This window comes from Lactuca virosa, chromosome 7, assembly GCF_052849685.1.
Source record: "Lactuca virosa cultivar CGN04683 chromosome 7, Lactuca_virosa_CGN04683_v6, whole genome shotgun sequence".
Lineage (NCBI taxonomy): Eukaryota > Viridiplantae > Streptophyta > Magnoliopsida > Asterales > Asteraceae > Lactuca > Lactuca virosa.
In genome coordinates, this window is record NC_136432.1 from 177,816,148 (window position 1) to 177,842,176 (window position 26,029).

General features: G+C 37.8%; 1 long non-coding RNA gene across 2 annotated transcripts; it reads right to left on the minus strand.

The window, feature by feature from the left end:
* Positions 1–991: 991 nt before the first annotated feature.
* Positions 992–20,715, minus strand: LOC145125891 (uncharacterized). 2 transcript variants are annotated; one of them, XR_013716209.1, is made up of 4 exons: positions 20,574–20,715; positions 19,640–19,687; positions 8,582–8,650; positions 992–1,578 (listed from the first exon to the last, which is right to left on the minus strand). It is a non-coding gene; the product is annotated as an uncharacterized LOC145125891 (long non-coding RNA). The 2 variants fall into 2 exon arrangements; XR_013716208.1 differs by lacking the exon at positions 992–1,578 and adding an exon at positions 7,432–8,486.
* Positions 20,716–26,029: the final 5,314 nt, after the last annotated feature.

The window sequence follows — 26,029 nt, forward strand, 5'->3', positions numbered from 1 at the left end:
GTATATGTATATATTACCTTTTCAAACCATTTCGCATTTTTTACTATCAATTTTGAAACGAAGATACAATGATTTTGATATTTAATGCAATTTTGACTATTCATGACACTTAGGCTTGACTATTAATGACAGTTACACTGTCATGGATTAGGAATTCTTCTTACCACTAACTTTAAGCGATCATGAAAGTTAAAACTACTTTCATATTTTATCGCAATTACCCCTTCCAATCACATTCTGCAATCTAGGTCTAGGTATGACTCACCTACATTAATAACATAAAATTAAATCATGTGATTCACATTGATTCATTCCACTACATATAATTCCTTTGTTTTGAGTTTTATTACTAACACTCCATTTTATTGAAAGTGCGAACATTATGATCAACATACTCCCCGCATCATCCACATGTTCACGAACCCTTTTTAGCCTTGAAAATCGCCAACTCTTTTTCTCCTATCATCTTTTTTTTTAACCAGCCCACTACCTTTGTTTCTAATTCCTTCTGGGATTTTAACTTTTACTTCATCTCTCTTCTCAACACCTAACACCGCTTCAATGAAGCCTGTGTTCGTCATGGGTTGTACATTTCTTGTATCTTCATCAACATCTTGAGTCATCTCCCTTAGTTTCTCTCGATACAACTTCAGCTTTTCCATATCAGAAACTATCGGATCAACACAATAGTCAACCGAATAGTATATATCCCGGATCATTGATTTAAAGTCCTCATTTGCATCATTTTTAGGAGACTGACACATCTTATACCCACTTGATGATCTCGATACCACATCCTTTGTCTACCTTCTTGTAACATATTTTCTAGGGAAATGTTCCACCCCTGACATCCTTAATACATAAAAGCAGTGTCTACATAGGCACCCAATTAATTCAAAGCGTAAACAAGAGCAAGTAAGTGTGCAATTAGATTTCATGAATGAAACATGTCAATATAACAAAGTATTAATATTCGTTTTGGTTAAAACAGTTTAGATACAACCTAGTACAATTTACATACCTCAAAATCACCAAAATGTTTAACGTCTTTGTCGGTATCCTTGATGTTGAATTTATTAATTCCATCATATTCTTCGACTTTAATTGAGTAACATATAAGCATGGATGCCATTATCTCCTTTTGGATTTCAAAGAACACAGTTCGTGTAAATGTTTCATATGCCTCCTCTTCAATCAACAGTTTAGTTAATTTTAATATCAGGATTCGTGTAGCGGAAGTCATGATTGTTTTTACGTTGAACACAACGTTGTGCTTCCATTGTCGTTTCAAAATGACCGAGAAACTCAATTAAATGCAAATCTATATTTGTCATCAACCCATAGAAATAATTTTCACCTTCACATCTTGATGTCGTTCCCATTAACCCTGACAAGTGGCAATCCTTCAAATAGGCAAGAATCCATTTATCTCGAATTGCAAACATATCTTTAAACCATTTGTTATCATTTAACTCATACTCATCCATTATCTCTTGCCATTCTATTTCAAATTCGTTCATTCCATATAACATCGTTTAATCGTTTCATAACCCTTGTCTTCGACATATGGGAACCCAACTGAAATGGGTAATCATCATTAGTTTAACTGATAAAAATTGAATCATTTCATTTATATATACTAACTTACTATTCCTACATATACATAATTTCAATTGATGCTACTGTGTATTACTGCTTCAGCTTAATTTAGTTCTTAGTGGTGCATCAATTTCAATGTCTTTGTGATTCAATACAGCAAACTTACACTTCCAAGTTATGTGATTCCAACTAAATTGAGTTGTGCCTAGTGCTTCAAGTACCAGTACTAGAGTGAATCATGCAAGACATGATTCAGTTACAATAACTTAATATCCATGTATGTACATACGATTTTAAGTGATGCTTCAACTAAGTTTGTTTGGTAACAAGTGCTCCAATAGAAAAAATTGAATCATTTCATTTATAAATATACTAACTTACACTTCAAAGCAAAATGTGATTCCAACTGAACTGAGTTCTGCATAGTGATTCAAGTACCACCACTTAAGTGGTTCATGCAAAACATGATTCAGTCGCACTAACTTAATATTCATATATGTACATACGAGTTTAACTGATGCTTCAACTAAGTTTGTTTGGAAACAGGTGCTTCAATATAAAAAATTGAATCATTTCATTTATAAATATACTAACATACACTTCCAACCAAAATGTGATTCCAACTGAAATGAGTTATGTCTAGTGATTCAAGTATCAACACTTAAATGCTTCATCCAAAACATGATTCAGTCACACTAACTTAATAGTCATATATGTACATGTGATCTTAAGTGATGCTTCAAATAAGTTTGTTTGGTAACAAATGCTTCAATAGAAAAAAATTGAATCATTTCATTTATAAATACTAACTTACACTTCCAAGCAAAATGTGATTCCAACTGAACTGAGTTCTGCCTAGCGATTCAAGTACCAACACTTAAGGGCTTCATGCAAAACATGATTTAGTCACATATATGGTCTACCTTAATATTCCTATATGTACATAAGATTTTATGTGATGCTTCAACTAAGTTTTTTTTGGTAACAGGTGCTTCAATAGAAAAAATCGAATCATTTCATTTATATATACTAACTTACATTTCCAAGCAAAATGTGATTCCAACTGAATTGAGTTCTGCCTAGTGATTCAAGTACCGACACTTAAGTGCTTCATGCAAAACATGATTCAGTTACACTAACTTAATATTCCTATATGTACATATGATCTTAAGTGAAGCTTCAACTAGGTTTGTTTGGTAACAGTTGCTTCAATAGAAAAGATTGAATCATTTCATTTATATATATACTAACTTACACTTCCAAGCAAAATGTGATTCCAACTAAATTAAGTTCTGCCCAGTGATTCAAGTACCAACACTTAAGTGCTTCATGCGAAACTGTTGGTTTAAAACAAATGAACAATGCAAAATGCAGAAAAGCTCTCGTGTATTATTCAATGAAAAACAAAGAACAGAAGGGTGCAATATATAGCAGAACTTACAACTGAAAAAGTAAATGCTGAAAACATGAAAAGACTTAAGTAAAAGCAGGAAATAGGAAAGACTTCAATAGTTATGAAGACAGACACGAGAGAACTTATTTCACTTTATTTCACTGACTTTGAATCAGTCTTCAACACCCCCCTTTGATTCAAAGCTTCCAATGCTAATACAAGCTCGGAGACGCTAAAAATGTGCAGGCGGAAGAGCCTTAGTGAACATGTCGTCCAATTGTTCTTCAGTAGGACATAACTCCAACCATATTACACCTGCTGCCACCAAGTCTCGAATGTAGTGGTGCTTAATTTCAATATGCTTGGTACGCCCATGCATAACTGGGTTTCTTGTCATGGCAACTATTGATTGACTGTCATAGTAAATCACAGTTGGTTCCCTTTGGTCCTGCATAAGAACACCAATAAGTCTTCGTAACCACACAGCTTGACACGCGCTAATTGTGACCGCCACATATTCCGCCTCAGTTGATGATAAAGCTACCGCTGCTTGTTTCTTTGACTGCCATGAAATTATTCCAGACCCAGTACTGAAGCAATTCCCTGTTGTACTCTTCCTGTCTTCTTGTGATCCTGCCCAATCACTATCATTGTATCCTTTTAGCACAAACCTTTTAGAGTTCAAATACCAGATACCATAGTGCTTGGTACCAGCTAAGTAACGAATAATTCTTTTGACAGCTCCATAGTGTTGTTTTGTGGGTTTGTGCATGAATCTTGAAACTACTCCCACTGCAAAACTTATGTCTGGTCTTGTGTGAGTGAGGTAGATTAACCTCCCAACTATGCTCCTGTAATTTTGAGGATCTGTCATTCCTGTGTCATCTTCACATGTTAGCTTTTCATTAGTGTTCATAGGAGTTGTGACTGGTTCAATATTCTCCATGTTGAGACCCTTTAGCATGTCTGATACATATTTTTCTTGAGCAATAAAAATACCGGTGTTTGTTTGCTTTATTTCGATCCCAAGAAAATAATGCAGCTTTCCAAGGTCTGTCATTTCAAACGTCTTCATCATCTCCATTTTAAATTGATAAATGAGCTCTTTAGACGACCCTGTGTATATCATGTCATCAACATAGAGACTGACTAACATGATACCTGCATCACCTTGCTTCTTAAAATACATGGTAGGTTCACTAGGACTTTTCTGAAAACCGTTGAAGTGAAAGAAGTTGTCAATCTTGCTATACCATGCACGCGGAGCTTGTTTAAGCCCATATAATGCCTTCTTCAACCTATATATCTTCCCTTCTTGCCCAGGAACAATAAATCCTTCGGGTTGTTGAACAAAAACTTCTTCTTTTAGGTCCCCGTTTAAGAATGCCGACTTAACATCAAACTGGTAAACTTCCCATTGTTGTTGTGCAGCTAATGCAAGAATTAACCTTATTGTCTCAATTCTTGCCACCGGTGAGAATGTTTCATTGAAATCTACACCCAGTTCTTGTCGAAAACCACGAGCAACTAATCTTGCTTTATGTTTTTGGAGACTACCATTGGCATTGAACTTTTTTTTAAAAACCCATTTCAAAGGAATTGGATGCCTACCAGCTTGAGGTTCCACCAGATCCCATGTCTCGTTCTTTTCGATCGCCATAATTTCTTCCTCCATTGCTTTCTTCCAGTTAACATCTTGAAGTGCTACATCTGTTGAGACTGGATCACCAGCGAACAGGGATAGAGTGCTATCATAAATTTCATTCAAGTTCCTATATCTGAGTGGTGGAGTTTCTGGAGACGACACATCAGAAGAGCCAGATGTGGTCCTCGAGGGCGTAGTAGAAGATGATTCACCGTGAGTAGAGCTTGGTGTCAGACTTGATAGAGGAGACATGGGTGTATTGATTGGATGATCATGCACTTCATCTTCTACATTTTCAAATGAATTTGGCTGTGGCATTAAGTTTGTGTGAACAGATGTATCCACATAACTTGAATATTCTTCAAAAATCACATCACGGCTGATAACAATATTCTTATTTATAGGATCGAATAACCTGTAGGCCTTTGACATTGTACAATAGCCCACAAATATGTATTTCTTGGAATTCTCTTCTAGCTTGTGCCTATTTGTTGTGACCAATGCATAGCATAAACAACCAAAAACACGCAAATGATCAACAGTGGGCTTGAACTCATACCAGGCTTCGAAAGGTGTTTTATTCCATACTGCTTTGGTGGATGATAGATTGAGGAGATACACAGCTGTGGCTACAGCTTCTGCCCAAAATGAGTCAGACAACTTACTTGCTTTTAGCATTAATCGAGCCATCTCCACAATAGTCCTATTCTTCCTCTCCGTGATTCCGTTTTGCTCAGGTGTGTAAGGATCTGTCAATTCTCTTCTTATTCCTTCTTCTTCACATAATGTAGTGAATTTCTTTGACATGAATTCACCGCCTCTATCAGTTCTTAAAATCTTGATTACAACGTTTCCTTGTTTTTCGACAAGGGCTTTGAATTTTTTGAAGCGCTCGAAAGCTTCAGATTTCGCTTTGATGAAGTATACCCAGCACATACGAGTGAAATCATCAATAAAAAGCAAGAAGTACTTACTCCCTGAGTGTGATTCTATCCTCATTGGACCACATATATCTGCACATACTATTTCCAGTTTTTCCGTTTCTCGTCTTGCTTGCCCCTTCGGAAAGGATCTTCGTGTTTGCTTACCTAAGACACACCCTTCACACACATGGGTGGAATCTTTTATGGTTGGCAACCCGTTCACCATCTGTTTGCTTGTTAATAGTTGTAGACCTTTTACATACAAATGCCCATATCGATAGTGCCATAATCTTGACTCATCATCCTTGCTACTCATCATCATATATCCTTCTTTTCGTGAAAAATCTACTGGAAACATCCTATTTCCAGTCATTTTTTAGTATAATAGAACTTCACCATTTTGTTTCTTTACCACACAAGCATCATTTTCAAATTCTACCTTCAATCCACTTTCAATTAACTGGCCTACACTTATCAGATTGTGGGCCAGACCAGGTGCAAAATGAACATCATTGATGAGTTTATCCTTTCCTTCGATGCAAACCGTCACAACTCCTATTCCTTCTATCGCAACTGGTTGGTCATTTCCGAGACGAACACGTGATTTTCCTGTCGTGTTCAGGCTTTTCAACTTGTCACGTACACCGTTTATATGATTAGAACATGCACTATCTATATACCATATCTCTTTTGTGACATCAACCGGATGAATGTGGGTCATGAACAAGTAATCTTCCTTCTCTTCAAATTCCTCTTCAGTGTACTTTGCTTGGTTTTGCTTTGTCCAACAATCTTCTTCTTTATAATCAAACTTCTTACAATGATCACATTGAACTAGTGACCCTTGTGATCTCCCTCGACCACGACCACGAGATGTTGCTCTGCCTCTTCCTCGACCAAAGGAATATCTACCTTGTTCTCCTTGGATCTGAAATGCACGTTCTCCATCTTGAGTCAGAGATCTGTTGATTCTTGCTTCATGTGCTTGTAGTGAGCCCATCAGTTCATCAAAGGAAAATGTCGCAAGATCCTTTGACTCTTCAATAGCTGCCACACCATGGTCGAATTTAGAAGGTAGACTCCTCAGTACTTTTGCAACAACAACTTCATCAGAGATTTTATCTCCATAAGCACGCATCTGAATCACAATCGAAGATGCTTTTGCCAGGTACTCTTGAACGGTTTCACTTGGTTTCATGTTTAAGGTCTCGAACTGCCTTCTTAGGGACTGGAGTTTAACTGTGATCACCTTTACTGATCCTTGATATTCAGTTTTGAGAATGTTCCAGGCATCTCGTGATGTGACTGCTGCAGCAATTCTGGGAAAGATTGTTTCATCAACAGCTTATTGGATGAAAAACAAGGTTTTTGCATCTTTCTTTTGATTTTCTTTCTGACGTGTCTCATCTGTGCTTGCTTCTGCATACCCATTTTCAACAAGATCCCACAAATCTTGTGACTTGAACAAAGTCTTCATTTTGGTACTCCAGAACTCGTAGGAGTCTCCCTTAAAGATTGGAATTTGAGGGTGAGACATGCTAATAGTGTTGAGGTTATGTGCCATCAAACCAGAGAGACTTAGGAATGCAACCTAAGCTCTGATACCACAATGTTGGTTCAAAACAAATGAACAATGCAAAATGCAGTAAAGCTCTCATGTATTATTCAATGAAAAACAAAGAACAGAAGGCTGCAATATATAGCAGAACTTACAACTGAAAAAGTAAATGCTGAAAACATGAAAAGACTTAAGTAAAAGCAGGAAATATGAAAGACTTCAACAGTTATGAAGACAGACACGAGAGCACTTATTTCACTTTATTTCACTGACTTTGAATCAGTCTTCAACAGCGAAACATGATTCAGTCACATCTACGTACCTTAATATTCCTATATGTACATACGATTTTACGCGATGCTTCAACTAAGTTTTTTTTGTTAACAGGTGCTTTTGTTCTTAGTGGTGCCTCAAATTAATATCTTTGAGATTCAATACAACAAACTTACACTTCCAAGATACATGTGATTCCAGCTGAATTGAGTGCCAAAACTTAAGTGCTTCATGCAAAACGTGATTCACTTTCACTAACTTAATATTCTCCTATGTCCATATGATAATTGTTTAATAGGTAAAGATATTATGTACTTGTTTGTTCGGTAAGTAGCATCAAATCTAAAAATATCTCCAAATGCTGAATAATTACGCTTTGCGTCTTCATCCGTCCAAAATAACCCATACAACTTTCCCATACTATCGACACGATATTCAAAAGAAAAGTCGTGTAAATACTTTTTTTTGAGCTTGTCAATTACCATGTCGACATCATTCTCACCAATATATTCTATCCAATCCATTTTCAAATTTTTGCATTCAACTTATGTTGCCCTGACGTTGAGAAATCCTCCTTGTGTTTGCTTCAATATCTTGAATGTTTATATCATATACATCATGAATAAGTTGTTTTTGATGATATGTAAGCCTCCTATTACTTTTCAAAAAATGAAATATTCTGGATTAACTAACTCATGAGTGTGTTTCTCCTCAAAATGTTTGACTACCCAAACATTTTCATCATTGAGCTTCAATCGGATACAAGCTTAACATCCTTTTATATGACTTGGCCGATTTCATCTTTGTTTGCTCCGGTCTTTCAAACTATCAAATGAACGTTTTTGTTTTTTTTCTTGCCCTCCCTATTACATAATATGTACCTACGCGAGTACCCATCTCCCGTTTTGGATTACTCTGTAGTACCTTTTCGTATCTCGAACACACTTTTACGTGCATATTCTCTATAAAACGACATTGCGTCATCATACAATGGAAATAATTTCCCTACAAATGGTTTCAACTCAGTTTCTGGTGTCCAAGTTTTTTCAACAACTTGTAAACATTGAACCCCGTCAGAGTGAAAACTTGTTGATTCTGATTCACACATATATGCAACACATAAATAAAAAAATTAATGTTATTGGTGTGTTTTTAGTGCGTAATTGACATGGTTTATTCAAGTTTTATACCTTTTTCAACAACTTGTCGACATTGAACCACATCAGATTGAATACATGTTTGTTCCAAATCACACATATCTGCAACACATAAAAAGTTTTATGTCAGATTCAGTGAAAAGATAATTAACAAAATCAATATGAAATAACTGTTACAACACTAATTCACATTATACTCCAATCAATTCACCATCAATCTAGCATACTGCTTCTTGCAACTAAAACTATTCACCTGTTTTGGGATTTAATTGTCATCTTCTTTTCTTACAGGACCAAATTGATGGGTTTTAAGCACTACATCAATCTTATGGTGTACATGCAAACCCTAAAACTTTGGATCTAGTTTGTCTAATGATCATGAAATAATTATCCAAAGCTCATAAACCCTAGATCTAGCATATAATAATCGATATTATCATAATAAAAGGGTTTAGATCTTTACTTTGATTGTTATGTAGCAATAACAATCACAATCCTTCTTGATCTTGACTTCTGAAAGCTTAGTGCCTCAAATGTTGCACCTCTAATGGAATCACAAACATCATGAGCAACAAGATGAACAAGGAGAGATAGGAGAAGACAAAAAACGTCCAAGAACCCTTAGAGATCACTTAGCCACATTTTTGGGAGCCTTAGGGGTCTTTATATACTTGTGTCAGCTGCTAGGGTTTTAGGTGAAACCCTAATTCTCTGCTTAGGCCTTAAGCAACCCATGTAGTATCCTTTGAAAGCCCTTGGACGAAATCCATATGGGCTTCCCATAGATTTTGTCCAATCCCCTTTTCCATTAGGAATCCATAGCCCAATTGCAACTATCATATAATTTCAATATCAGTCCCCTTTATTTAATTAATCTCTTTTAGTCACAAAATTAATTCTTAATTAATTCTTGACTAATATTAATTAAACAATATGATTTCTCTTTTAATATATTATTCTTATAATATATTAATAAATCATAATTAATCCTCTTTCTCCTCAATTCATCCTATCAGTTGCTATGGTGAAGGAAACCCAAAAGGATCATGCTCATAATTGGGTCAAGTACATACCAAAATACTTATGGGCTTAGACACCTAATCCAACAGTCTCCCACTTGGATAAGTCTAATAACTATTCTGTGTATGACTTCAGGACCTGATCAGCAATCGTAGCTTTTAAAAGCCGCTATCAACTCTGATCTTATCAGTAACGCATCCTTTAGATAAGGGATCATATATTCCTCCATTCTAGATATCGTAAGAACTGAGACATGGATTTTAATCATACTCTCTGTTCATGTGTTGTTTCCCGATTTCCAATTTATGACGACTGACAACAGACTACAATTGAACACATTAACTTAGTCCCGGCTTGGCCAAGCGCTTAGGGTATCATCACTAAATCATCAAGGGGCCCACAAATATCGCTTTTATCCCACTTTGGGTAAAAGGAACAGATAAACTTCGACTCAAATGCTCGCTTGTACATACTCATCAAATCACACACAACAATATGTTTTATAACACCAAGCTAATGGTCCGTTTAGATATTATCAATGTTGAACTGACTTGTAAATTACAACTCACACGTCTCGGTTTCAAGAATATAAGATATTATCGTCTCACCAATCACTCGTGATAAAATCCATGAAGCGATCCAAGTGAGCGTGGGTTTAATACAATACTCAAATCTTAATTCATAAGTACTCATGAACGTTGCAACAGACTTTTGTTATGTCTAATACACTTTAGAAAATCTACAAGCCAATTCATGACAGTCTTCTTTCATACCTACTTCCCAAGTATGAGCGACTGTGGATGGTTTGAATAATCTTATTATTCGGGAAGTCAAAAAATGCAAGTGAAACACAATAATAATTGAATCAAATATGGCCCAAACTTTTGAGTATAAATAAAACCCCTTTTATTTAGTCACCATATTGATTACACATTATTCATTGTATAATGTTTCGGATAATCAACTTATTACTTGAATTATAACAGCAGTTGTCCCATTCACCAAGGATGCACAATCTGTTTACCTATGGTCCATACTTTGTGAAATAGATCAATTGAAAACATTTCCAATGATGCTCATTTCACAACTCCTAATCATTATCGTTAGTGTAAGAACACAAAATTCTTGCCACTACTAGAATATGTTTAGATTCTAACATTTTATGCAATGATCCTTTTGTAATCGTATTGCACAAAAGTCACCAAGACTTTGCCAATGAAATTACAATGTACTCTATGAAGTCTCACATTCAAAGTACATTCCTTTGAACATCCTTCTTGCATAAAAGTTTCTAATGTAGACATAGATTCTTAACGTCGAACTCCCAATATGGAAACATTTCCATATTTGCCATATTGTAACGCCCCAAATTTCAAATATAAATATAACTTAACATAGTCCCAAAACCTCCAAAATTTAAGATTCAAATACTAATGTAATTATTAATTATAATAATAATAGCGGAAGCAAATAGAAATTTAAGTAAACACTTGGTGCGCTACGTCTTCCTCAAAACTTGTCGCCTTCTTCAAGTCTGAACTTTATCCTTTCCATTCCCGCTGCCACTTGTTACGTTATTTCCTGGGTTGCGTGCATTTAAAGATTCTAAGGGGTAAGCCTAGGGCCTAGTGAGTTCGTGGTTTTCATGCATATTGACGTCAATAAAATAAAAATAAATGCAACAATTTATCAAATATAACTCTTTTCATTTCTTTCCACCCTTGGTGACACATTAGGGAACTACTGTCGTTTCCAGGGAACAAGTCCCTCTGTCGGGCACAACAAATATGCTTACGGCTAGATAAACAGAGCGTAAGCTCTCCGCCGCGTACTAACACCCTGTACGACGACGACTAATAATAAGACCGTGTAAATACACCCGTTCCCTATATATATATATATATATATATATATATATATATATATATATATATATATATATATATATATTGTTGGATTAGGTGTCTAAGCCCATAACTATAATTGGTATGTACTTGAATTGATAGCAGCACAGTCCTTTTGGGTTGCCCTCAACCTAGCAACTGGACAAGGAAATTATGAAAGGAGAGATATTAATTTATAAGATTAATAAATTAATACATATAAATGATTTATTAATATGTTAATGGATTAATATATTAATTAGAAATCATTATGTTTAATTAATTGTTAGCCAGAAATTAATCAGAATTGATTTTGGGGTTAAAAGAATTAATTATAAGGTGCAGGGACTAGTTTGCAATTATCTAATAGTTGAGTGGAAGGCTCTAGAACCCCCTTGGAAGAGGGTGGACGAAATCTTTAGGGGAAACCCTAATAATTTCGTCCATAGGGGCTTGGATAAGGCCCTTGGGTTTGCTTAGGCCCTAAGCAAAGGATAACTAAGGTTTCCCTTAAACCCTAAATCCCTCAGCTATATAAGGAGCCTCCTGGTTCATGTTTTTGGTGACTCTTTCTTTTGAAGAAACCCTAAGGCCGAAATTGCATACTCCCTCTCCCCTCTCTCTTCTACTTTCCTTCTTGCTAGTTTGGGTGTGATTCCATTAGAGGCATTACACTTGTGGTGCTAAAGCTTCCAAGAAGATCAAGATCAAGATCAAGAGGATTATCAATTGTTTGCTATAACAATTGAAAGGTATGTAACTCATAAACCCTAGTTTGTTAATTTCGAAATTAGCCTCTCTCCTCTAGGGTTCTTGTTTTGCAATTCAAAGTTGTATGTTCAATAGTTAAAACATAGATCCAAAGTAGGTTGCATGTGAACTTAGGAATTGTTTCTAGTTTATTTGTTTTACCTAAAACCCATCAGTGGTATCAAAGCCATTATTGTTTTAAATTGAATTGCTACAATTGTTGAATTGCAAATTAGGGTTTATAGCTATTAAACCCTAAAGGCCAAATTTTCGATTTCTAGGGTTTTGGATCAAAGGGTTTTTTCGAAAACCCTAGCCTCCAAAGAACCCTAATCGAAATTAGGGTTAGGGTTTTGAAAACCCTAGCCTCCTCCCTTGTAAATTTCGAAATATGCTAGAGGATAACTAGGGTTTCTTGTTTTGGATAATTGTTACTTAATTAGATTAATTGGATAATTATCCTTACCCTATTTTTCGAAATTTAGAGGGATAAGGATTAGGATTAAATTAATGGATTAATTTAATTAGATAATCCTTACAAGATTTAATAATTTGATTAATAGTTAATTAAAAGATAAATATTAAATCTAGTTAATTGGTTTATTTAAATTTAAATTTAATAGCTTAAATTTCAAAATTTATAAACCCTTGAAGTTTTAAAATGTTTTAAAACACACCTTATATATATATTATAATTAAAAGTTTAATATTATATATGTATAAGAATATGGTCAGTCAAATCGCTAGTATGCCTCATTCACGAAGCTAATCTATAAGGGGGGTATAAGGAAACTGCCTATAAAATGGTAGTTGAATGGGTGTCCACTCTCACCCACCGCTTCCTTGATTAGTGGAGGGTCGTTAGCAGAACGGATTTGATAGGACAACTACTTCTCATTAAAAGTATAATGATATTAAAGAAAGTACTACAACATTATTTTCAAAATCCCAACTCTAGTTACTTTAGGAAAAATGTGAAAAATATGCTAATCCATGAAATTGCACGTTATGCTTTATTGGTCGTTAGTGGAGCGTGTGTGGTTAACCAGCACACTAAAAGGCACTAATAAAGAGTAGTAATGGGTATCTCATAATTGTCATTTTGATGGAGCGTGTGTGGTTTACCAGCACATCAATAGTTAATGATAAAGACAATGAGGTTACCAAGCACATTTGCATGGTTATTCACATCTTGTTTGTGATCCTCGGCATCCCAGTCACAAATAGAAGAGCATAATCTGAGATTAAAACATGCCATTGAATAGTTTCAATGTATCTCAAAAGAATTAGGAATTTCACTTCGTTTGTTTCGTCTAATGGTGGAATTGGTGAATCGTCATTCGCCTACCTTTATGAAGTTTGCACTTGGATCTCGGCATCCCATTTCTAAGTTGTGAATCTTCATAGTTGGATCCTAACCTTGATATTATATCTTTGGGTTATTCTATTAAGGTATCTTGAAATCTAACTAAAACTTTCTTTCTTTTCAGATGTCTACTCCTGGAAATACTTCTACTTCATCCTCCTCCAACCAGAACTTCTCCTTGCTCAATATATGCTCCAAAGTCGTTATGGATGGCTCAAACTATAACGATTGGATGCGCAACATCAAGATGGCTCTTCGTTTCGAGAACAAAGAATATGTTCTTGAAAAGGAGCTCAAAGAGCTTGATGAGAATGAAGCTACTCCTGAAGATCTTGCTGCCTACAAGAAACATTACGATGATGCTACCAAAGTGGCATGCATCATGGTGGCAACTATGTCCCCAGAACTGCAGAGGTACTATGAGGACTACTGGCCTTTCGAGATGAACAAGGACCTTATGGAAAAGTACCATAAGTGAGCTCGCCAAGAAAAGTTCGAAGTAGTCAAGTCACTCATGGCTTGCAAGATGAAAGATGGGGAGTCGGTTGTGTCACATGTGCAAAGAATGCAACGCTACATAGAGCGTTTGGTCAAGCTCAATATTCACTTTGATGAGGAATTGGCCATTGACATAGTCTTGAACTCACTTCCTGAATGTTATGGTCAGTTTATTCTAACTTACCATTTGAACAATACTGAGCAGACCTTGGCCCAATTGCACAACTTGTTGCAGACAGCTGAGGCAGGGATGAAGGGTAAAAGTATACCCTCCACACCTACGAGTGCCCCTGTTTTAGCTATTGGACAGGGAAAGGGGAAAAAGAGGAAAGGTCCTCCCAAGCAAAACTGGAAGAGCAAGGCTCAAGCTGGGTCATCTAGTAATAGCCCAAAGGCTAAGCCCAATGGTTCCACTCCCCATGTTTCTGATCCAAAAGAGGTAGTTTGCTTTTACTGCAACCAAAAGGGGCATTGGAAGAGATCTTGCCCACAATATCTGCAAGATATCAAGGATGGAAAAGTGAAGCCATCTTCGGCGGGTATTTACACTATTTCTGCTAATAACTCATTATCTTCTCGTTCATGGGTCCTTGATACAGGATGTGGTTTTCATATCTGTTCTGATTTACAGGGTCTAAAGGAAAGTGAGGAGATAGAGCGAGGAAGGATAAACCTGATCATGGGAAACATAAAGTCTTCACCAGTAACCAAGATCGGAGTTTATCAGCTTCTGCTTAGTAATGATGTTAGATTAGATTTAATAAATTGTTGCTATTCGTCTGAGATGACGAGAAACATTATTTCATTTCATGCATTGTTCAGACAAGGTTTTACATATTCTTTTAATGATTTGAATGGTTCAATTTCTGTTTATAAGAATGGTGTTTTTATGTTTGAAGCTTTGCCTTGTAATGGTGTGTATGAAACAGTGACTTGTGTTGATAGCCTAGGAAATAGTGTACTTAATATTGACTTGTCTAATAGTGTAGACAAGGCATGCTTGTGGCATTGTCGTCTTGGACACATTAACAAGAAACGCATAGCCCAACTCCAAAAGGATGGAGTGTTGGAATCATTTGACCTAAAGTCAGATGATATGTGTGAATCTTGTCTTTTGGGAAAGATGACAAAATCACCATTCACAGGGTCTTGTGAAAGAGGTGAAGGTCTGTTGGATCTCATACACACGGATGTGTGTGGGCCCTTCAGATCAACTACAAGAGATGCTAATCGATTCTATGTGACTTTCACTGACGATTATAGCAGATATGAATATATCTACTTGATCAAGCATAAGTCAGAAACTTTTGAAAAGTTCAAAGAGTTTAAGCATGAAGTCGAAAATCAATTAGGCAGAAAGATAAAGATACTTAGATCCGATAGAGGCGGGGAGTATCTTAGTATCGAGTTTAACGACTATCTGAAAGAATGTGGGATAGTCTCACAATTGACTCCTCCTAGGACACCACAGTTAAATGGTGTAGCTGAGAGGCGTAATCGAACCTTGTTAGACATGGTTCGTTCTATGATGAGTCGGGCTTCGCTTCCCATTCACTTCTGGGGGTATGCCTTAGAGACAGCCGCCCACATCCTCAATCTTGTCCCTACAAAGAAGGTTGCCAAAACACCTCACGAAATGTGGACAGGGAAAGTTCCCTCGTTAGCACATATTAAAGTCTGGGGTTGTGAAGCTTTCGTAAGACGAGAGACTCACGACAAGCTAGCAGCTAGAAGTGAGAAATGTGTTTTCATTGGTTACCCAAAGCAGTCTTTTGGATATTTGTTCTACAGGCCTAGTGAGAACGTGGTCTTTGTAGCACGAAGAGGAGTCTTTCTTGAAAGAGAGCTCATATTCAAAGAGGACAGTGGGAGCACTATTGACCTTGAAGAAATTCAAGAGTCAGCCAATGAAGGAACCTTAGATGACACTAGCATTCAACCAGAGGAAACAGTTCCTGTTGAACCAATTGATAACTCATTACCTCTTAGAAGATCCACTAGGGTGAGTGTGCCACCTGAGTTGTATGGTTTTCATATTACTTCAGATGGTGACACATTCATAAGTGACAGAACACTAGTAAACTTAGATGAACCAGTCACTTATAAGGAAGCAATGGCAGGCCCAGAGGCTTCCAAGTGGAAAGAGGCAATGGACAGCGAGATTAAGTCCATGTATGACAACCAAGTTTGGAATTTGGTTGATAGTGCACCAGGTCGCAAGACAGTTGGGTGAAAATGGATCTTCAAGAAGAAGACAGACATGGATGGGAATGTGCACACATTCAAAGCTCGACTGGTTGCAAAAGGTTTCACTCAAACCCCAGGGGTTGACTATGATGAGACCTTCTCACCAGTAGCTAAGATTAAATCTATTAGGATATTGCTCGCCATAGCTGCCTTTCATGATTATGAAATCTGGCAGATGGATGTCAAAACTGCTTTTCTTAATGGGAAGTTGGCTGAAGATGTTTACATGAGTCAGCCAGAGGGTTTTGTTGATGCAAAGTTCCCCAATAGAGTGTGCAAGCTTGAGAAATCCATTTATGGATTGAAACAAGCATCTCGGAGTTGGAATCTTTGCTTCCATGAGAAAGTCAAAGAGTTTGGTTTCTCTAGAAGTGAAGATGAGTTTTATGTGTATATCAAGGCTAGTGGGAGTATAGTAACTTTTCTGGTGTTGTATGTCGATGACATATTACTCATTGGTAACGACGTTCCAACCTTGAAAGAGGTTAAGTCTTGGCTTGGAAAGTGTTTTGCCATGAAAGACCTTGGAGAAGCTGCCTATATTCTTGGGATTAGAATATTGAGAGATAGAAAGAAGAGACTAATTGGACTTAGTCAGAGCACATACTTGGATAAGGTACTAAAGAGGTTTAGTATGGAAAATTCCAAGAAGGGAGAGCTACCTATCCAGAGCAATACCAAATTGAGTAAGACTCAATGTCCGAGTACAGATGTTGAAATAGATGACATGAATCGTGTACCTTATGCTTCCGCTGTCGGATCGATCATGTACGCTATGACATGTACTCGCCCTGATGTGGCATTTGCTTTGAGCATGGTCAGTCGCTATCAGGGAAACCCAGGTAGAGCTCATTGGATAGCAGTTAAGAATATACTCAAGTATTTGCGAAGGACAAAGGACTGGGTCCTTGTGCTTGGTGGCAGTGATACTTTGAGAGTAGATGGTTACAGTGATGCCAGCTTTCAGACGGATAGAGATAACTTCCGTTCTCAGTCAGGCTGGGTGTTTTTACTGAATGGAGGAGCAGTTACTTGGAAGAGTTCCAAGCAAAATACGGTGGCTGATTCTACTTGTGAATCAGAGTACATAGCAGCAAGTGAAGCGTCGAAAGAAGCAGCTTGGTTGAGGAACTTCATCGGGGATCTCGGAGTTGTTCCAACCATCCAGGAGCCTATGGAACTGTTCTGCGATAATGAAGGAGCGGTTGCCTTGACAAAGGAACCGAGAGATCATGGTAAGACCAGACATATCGACAGAAAGTACCATTTCATCAGACATAGAGTTGAAGAAGGCCATCTTATAGTAAAGAGGGTGTCATCTGAAGATAACCCAGCAGATCCCCTCACAAAGGGTCTGAGTAGGGCTAAGCATATTCAGCATGCTCGGAGCATAGGACTGAAAGATGATATTAGTTTTAGTAGTTAGATTAGGTTTTGAATCTTGTAACAAAGTAAATGTAATTGACCTTTGGTGATTAAATAATAAAGTATTATTTATAAGTTTGGCTACTACCTTTTGTCGATTGTTTATTATTGTGTTTCATTTTTGCATGTTTTACTTCCTGAATAATGAGATTATTCAAACTCCACAGTCGCTCGTACTCTTGGAAGTAAGTAGTGAATTAAGACTGTCATGAATTGGATTGCAGATTGTCTAAGGATAGACATGGCAATAGAATTGCTGCAACGTTCATGAGTACTCAGAAATTGAGATTTGAGTATTGGATAAACCCTCGCTCAGAGTATTACTTCATGGAATTCATCACGAGTAATACTGAGACGATAATATCTTATAATCTTGAAACGAAGATATATGAGTTGTAATTTACAAGTCGGTTGTGCATTGGTGATACGAAAACGCATCAGTAACTTGGTGTTATAAAACGTATTGTCATGCATAATTTGATGAGTAAAAGATACAAGCATATGAGTCAACGTTTATTCGTTCCTTTTGCCCTAACAGGAAAAGCGATATCTGTGGGCCCCTCGATGATTTGGTGTTGACTTATGTGCTGGGCCCAGCCAGGACTAAATTGATGTGTTCGATTAGAAGTCCTACATCATCACAAATCAGGAATCGGGAAACATAGATTCTGGACAAACAGATTGATTACATTCCATGTCTTTTGTCTGGGGATATCGAGCAGAACGAAGGGTTATATGATCACTTATCTTAGGACACGTAACTGACTGGGTCAGAGTTCGGCAGCAGCTTTTTGGAAGCTACAATTTCCTGGTCAAATTTAGAAGGCATACTAGCAATTATAGTTACAGACTTATCCAAGTGGGAGACTGTTGGATTAGGTGTCTAAGCCCATAACTATAATTGGTATGTACTTGAATTGATAGCAGCACAGTCCTTTTGGGTTGCCCTCAACCTAGCAACTGGACAAGGAAATTATGAAAGGAGAGATATTAATTTATAAGATTAATAAATTAATATATATAAATGATTTATTAATATGTTAATGGATTAATATATTAATTAGAAATCATTATGTTTAATTAATTGTTAGCCAGAAATTAATCAGAATTGATTTTGGGGTTAAAAGAATTAATTATAAGGTGCAGGGACTAGTTTGCAATTATCTAATAGTTGAGTGGAAGGCTCTAGAACCCCCTTGGAAGAGGGTGGACGAAATCTTTAGGGGAAACCCTAATAATTTCGTCCATAGGGGCTTGGATAAGGCCCTTGGGTTTGCTTAGGCCCTAAGCAAAGGATAACTAGGGTTTCCCTTAAACCCTAAATCCCTCAGCTATATAAGGAGCCTCCTGGTTCATGTTTTTGGTGACTCTTTCTTTTGAAGAAACCCTAAGGCCGAAATTGCATACTCCCTCTCCCCTCTCTCTTCTACTTTCCTTCTTGCTAGTTTGGGTGTGATTCCATTAGAGGCATTACACTTGTGGTGCTAAAGCTTCCAAGAAGATCAAGATCAAGATCAAGAGGATTATCAATTGTTTGCTATAACAATTGAAAGGTATGTAACTCATAAACCCTAGTTTGTTAATTTCGAAATTAGCCTCTCTCCTCTAGGGTTCTTGTTTTGCAATTCAAAGTTGTATGTTCAATAGTTAAAACATAGATCCAAAGTAGGTTGCATGTGAACTTAGGAATTGTTTCTAGTTTATTTGTTTTACCTAAAACTCATCATATATATATATATATATATATATATATGTCACCCACCATTTTCACCCTTTTATATTGAAATAATTCACAAAAATTTCACACAAATATTTATAGCAATAACAACAGTAACATATAATTGCAGATAATTTAGAATCAACTTTTCATGCAAGCAACCACAAAATTCACACGAAACTCACCTTGTTGGCGTTTAGGTCTTAACCAAAGCTTGTCACGCTACACGCTCCCTACATTTAACCAACATATTTTCTAAGGCTCCCTTCTAGAAAACATTCTCTATGTGCTCGTTTGGTTCCACTATTCACTTATCTCGTTCGGCCAATCAATAACTATACAATTTTATTATTCATAGGATTGATATTAATTTTTGATCCAAATAGTATATTGCGTCATTATCGAACTACGAAAGCCTTCTCCTTTAAATTATCATTTTATACAACCCTAATATAAATATATGAAAAAAATTGTGTGTTTTAATTTATCAAACATTTAAAAACAATTTAGGAACTTAAATATCTTAAAGTTAAATTCTTGTTATGCTACCAAAAAAAAAACAAGTCGCCAAACTACAGGGACCTAACCAGCAACATCAGATTTCAATTTAAATGAAACACACGCACGTCATATAGTCTCATTTCGAAATCAAACAAATTAGGAAAATAAAAGGATTGAATATGTATTTTTTTTCATTTTGAAAGAATATATATATACGGCTAATAATGGGAACTGACCATGGGCCAGCTTTTAATCCGCCCAACAAAAAAAAACCCGATAAGCTGTCTTCCTGACCCGGCATTTGTTTTCTTTTTCTGCCATTTTCGTAAGTACAGCGACATCGATTTTTCTAAAAAAAAAAAAGTAATTACCAAATAAAGATATAAAATAACCATATCTCCATTTCTTATCAGTCGTATATCCACAATTAAGCATCAAAAACAAAATCAAATTAAGATAAATAAAATCTTTTATTGCATCCAATTTGTTTCATTTAAAATCCTTATCAATTTATAGTATTATCAGCCAAATCGAGACCCTAAGTGGAACCAAAACAAGTAGCACGACCATATAAGCCTACTATAGCAACTATAAAAAGCTGAAACTGATGAATCATACCTTAATTTCAAGAGGGACTCCGAAAAACTTCAAGAACTTGCACACCCCGTTTCTCTCTCGATTCCTCGTCTTTTTTTGTAATTCCCGTGGGTTTCTAACTCGATTTCACAAGCTATATATAATGCCTAACTCAAAAACTGAAGGAGTCCTCTCGTTTGCTCGATTTCACAAGAATAACGGTTTTTGCCATTAATCCCCATAATTCTCTACTAATTACCTCATTATTCCCTGATTTAATCATATTATTATAATGATGTAATGTAATTAGATATATAGTTTTATATCTTAGATTTAAGTTATCACAAACTTCCCTCCTTAAAGGAATTCCGTCCTCGGAATTTGAATTAAGCAAACAAATGAGGGTATTTAGTCTTCATATCTTGCTCGGTCTCCCATGTCGCATCTGAACCTTTATGATACTTCCACTGAACTTTCACCAGTGGTATCTCCATATTCCTTCATTTTCTGACCTTTCGATCTATTATTGCGACAGGTTCTTCTGTATATTGCAACTTCTCATCAACCTTAATTTCTTGAAGTGGCACTTCCATGGCGGCATCCGCCAGACACTTCTTTAGATTACAGACATGGAACGTGCTATGAATGCCCTGCATTTCCCTTGGTAGCTCCAATCTATAGGCCACCTCTCCAACTCGTTCCTTAATTATAAAGGGTCCAACGTAGCGAGGACTTAACTTCCCCCGCTTACCAAAACGCACAACGCCCTTCCATGGGGACACCTTTAACATAACTTTATCACCAACCTGAAACACTATTGGCTTTCTCCGCTTGTCTGCATAACTTTTCTGCCGATCCTCAGCAACCTTAATGTTATCCCTAATCACCTGGATTTTGTCGGTAGTTTGCTGAACAAGTTCAGGTCCAGCCAACTGTTTCTCCCCCACCTCATTCCAACATAATGGAGTTCTACACTTCCTGCCATATAAAGTCTCATATGGTGCGACTTTTATACTTGCATGATAGCTATTGTTGTAGGCAAACTCAATTAACGGAAAATGAGTTTCCCACGACCCTCCAAAATCAATAACACAAGACCTTAACATGTCTTCCAAGGTCTGTATTGTCCGTTCACTTTGCCCATCTGTTTGCGGGTGGTATGCCGTGCTCAATTTTACTCGAGTACCCATTTCTCGTTGGAAGCTACCCCAAAATGTCGACGTAAAACGACTATCCCGATCCGAAATTATAGACAGTGGAACTCCATGCAGTTTCACTATCTCGTCAACGTACAATTTAGCTAATCTTTCCAACGGGTATGTCTCCTTAATCGGAAGGAAGTGCGCCGATTTAGTTAATCTATCCACAACTACCCAAATCGCGTCATAGCCTTTCGGTGTCCTTGGTAGCTTAGTCACAAAGTCCATTGTGATGTGATCCCATTTCCACACTGGAATATCCATTGACTGTAACTGACCGTATGGCCTTTGGTGTTCAGCCTTCACCTTCAAGCACGTCAAACACCTTTCAATAAAATAGGCTATATCCTTTTTCATACCAGGCCACCAGTAAGATTTTTGTAAGTCTTGATACATCTTGTTTGTTCCCGGATAGATTGAGTACTTTGACATGTGCGCTTCCTTGAGAAGTAAGTTACGCACTTCACCCACTCGTGGTACCCAAACCCTTCCTTGGAAACACTTCAAGCCACGACTATCCTTTTCCAATGATTGTATTACTCCCGCCACCATTTCACTTTTCCATTTTTCTTCCTTCGAGGCCTCCTCTTGATTCTTTCTCAAATCATCTAGTAAGCTGGTGGTTATGCTAATCTTCATCATTCGAATCTTAGGTGGTTCTCGTCTTTCCTTACGACTTAGTGCATCAGCTACAACATTTGCCTTCCCTGGATGGTACAATATCTCACAATCATAATCTTTTAATAGCTCCATCCACCGTTGTTGTCTCATGTTCAAATCCTTCTGATCAAACAAGTTCAGACTCTTGTGATCAGTGAAGATCTGACACCTTGTCCCATACAAATAGTGTCTCCAAATCTTTAAAGCGAACACTACTGCAGCCAACTCCATATCATGCGTTGGGTATTTACGCTCGTGATCCTTTAACTGTCGTGAGGCATACGCAATCACCTTACCGTTTTGCATCAAAACACACCCCAAACCTAACTTGGATGCATCACTATAAACAACAAAGCCATCATTTCCTTCTGGTAAAGATAATACCGGTGCACTGCTAAGCTTTTCCTTTAAGACATTAAAGGCATTATCTTGCTCTGGCTTCCATTCGAACTTCACATTTTTCCTTGTCAGGGTAGTTAGCGGTGCAGCTATACGCGATAAGTCTTGTATAAACCTTCGATAGTATCTTGCCAACCCAAGAAAACTTCGAACTTCTGATGGGGTTCTTGGTGGTTCCCATTTTTCAATCGCCTCAATCTTTGCTGGGTCCACCTTGATACCATGTTCGTTTACAACATGTCCCAAAAACTGGACTTCCCGAAGCCAAAATTCGCACTTCGAAAATTTGGCAAATAATTTTTCTTTCCTCAATAAACTAAGTGTTAGCCGCAGATGTTGCTCATGGTCTGCCTTACTTTTAGAGTATATCAATATGTCATCGATAAATACAATTACAAACTTGTCTAGGTATGGCTTGCACACCTGGTTCATCAGATCCATGAATGCAGCTGGTGCATTGGTCAAACCAAATGGCATTACTAAAAACTCGTAATGACCATACCTAGTTCGAAAGGCTGTCTTCGACACATCTTCTTCTCTGACTTTCAGCTGGTGATACCCCGACCGCAAATCGATCTTTGAGAAGTAACTTGCCCCCTGGAGTTGATCGAACAGGTCATCAATTCTCGGTAATGGATACCGGTTCTTTATAGTCACCTTGTTTAACTCCCTGTAGTCAATGCACATTCGCATTGTCCCATCCTTCTTCTTGACGAATAGTACTGGTGCACCCCACGGTGAGGTAGTGGGCCGAATAAAACCCTTGTCGAGCAAATCTTGCAACTGAGCCATCAACTCCTTCATTTCGGTTGGTGCTAACCGATAGGGCGCACGAGCTATCGGTGCTACTCCTGGGGTAAGATCGATTCGAAACTCCACTTGCCTATCTGGTGGCAAGCTAGTTAAGTCATCAGGGAACACATCTTGGAACTCGCGTACAATTGGTATACGTGTTATTTCAGGCTTGTCCTGCTTGGCATCGAGAACATATTCCCAATAACTTTGACACCCTTTCTTTAGATAACGAGTTGCCTTAGTCACTGATATCAAAATAGAGTCCTTAACTCGCCGATCACCGTAAATCTTTACCATTCCTTTTTCTGGCACCCAAATTTGAACAATCCTATTTTCACAATCTATAATCGCTTGGTTTTTCGACAACCAATCCATCCCTATAACAATATCAAAATCACCTAGGGCTATAGGTAATAATTTTAACGGTACCACACCACCTTCTATTTCGATAGAGCAATCATCATATTCCTCTCTTACTACTACCCAATGATCGTCAGCAGTTTCAATTTCTAAGGCATGTTCTAGAGTCTTTGCATTTCTACCTAGGTTTTTGCAAAAGGTAGTAGACACAAAAGATCTATTTGCACCAGAATCAAATAATACCCTAGCATGAATCGAGTTTACTAGGAAAGTACCTGTCACCACATCCGGGGTTTCCTGAGCCTCCTGAGCCGTCATGCGAAAAGCTCTAGCTTTTGGTGTACCAGTGTCAGCCTTTTTATCCGTCGACCGATTGTCTGTTATCCTACCTTGATTGTTGTTACCTTTACTCTGGGGACATTCCGACTTAATGTGGTTAGGGGAACCACACCCGTAACATACCCTTCCTGTCTTACATTCTGTGGCTATGTGTCCTGGCTTCCCACACTTGTAGCAAACTTTCTGATTCATGTTACACTCCCCCTTATGATAACGGTTGCATTTCGGACATTGCTTTACTCCAGAGTTTTGATCAACCTTACGTTCCTGCCCTGAAGTCTTGCCTTTCTTCGAATCATTATTCGTACCATCCCATTTTCTTTTCCCCAAAGCCCTGTCTTCACCTTGACGATTCTTCTCACGTTCGCGGCCTTCTGCAGCATCAACTGTAGACTGGAAAGTACCCGGTTTTTGAATTTGCACAAATTCACGGATAGCTGTTCTCAATCCCCATATATAGCGTTCCACCCTTCTTTCTTCCGTAGAAACGTAAAATTCGGCAAACCTAACTTTCTCCGTGAACTTAGTGGTGTACTCTCGCACAGTCATATTCCCCTGTTCCAACCTCAAGAATTCTTCCTCCAACTGTTTAACCGTTGTACGGGGGCAAAACTTTTCTTTAAAGATTCTTAGGAACTCATCCCATGACATGTTCTTGGCCGCCTCACGCCCCCTAACCTCCTTCACCATGCCCCACCAATGTATTGCCTCCCCTTTTAGCATTGTCGCAGCATAAATCACCTTGTCCTCATCCGCACACTTGCTAGTATCGAACGTTCCCTCAATCTCCATGATCCATGTTGATGACAAAACGGGATCAATTTCTCCGTTAAAAATGGGTGGCTTGCAGTTCATGAATGTCTTGTAACTACAACCCCGCCGATCGTGGTTGCCATGATGCCTGGTGGGTTGTGCAATACTTGGTTCACGACTCATATTTGGTGTACTGTACTCGTAGTCCTCTTCACCTCCACCCAAGTTACCTTCATACTCACCCATTATTGCTTCTCGTGCCTGAGCAACTACATCTGGTAAGGTGTCTCGAATTGCTCGAGCAATCTCATCAGCCAACTCTTCTCTAGTGATCGTGTTTGCCGCACGACCCCTTCCACGACCTCGACCTCGACTGCGGTGGGATCCGGAGCTACCATGGGCCGATTGTACAGGTATCGGTGCTGTAACAGCCCCTCGGCCTCTTCCTATACCCCTACCTCTTCCTTGGCCCCGTCCACGACTAGCGTTTGGGTTCAGTGGGGTTTCTGGAACATCTCCTGGTGCTCTAACATAAGCTCCAATTGGGATGTGTTCTTCCTCCGGAGTGACCCTAGTGAACCTCCCAGATCTTCGTGAAGACATATCAACTACATATTTATGTTTATAACACAATAAGTATAACAAACATAAATTTTATTCCAAATTATTAAAACTTCAAAAATAGACATATGTCTTGTTCACATCAAGTCACTCAAGCCAACAACCAAGAGAAATAAAAAAAAGGCAAATCATTGCACTCCTACTTTCTAATTTCTAAAAACGATGTCATCATATTTCAATATTCTCTTTCCCTCCTTCAAGTACTTCTTTATCTTTTTAGCTTTTCGATCTCCGGGACCACTTTGAATGACCAGCACCTCGGCCTGAGGCGGTTCTCTTCCAACCACCTTATCTAGGAATCCGTAAGTCGCGGCCTTGGCTTGTTTTGCCCGAGCCACAAACCCTTCCCACAACTTAGTGATAGTGGGTTTC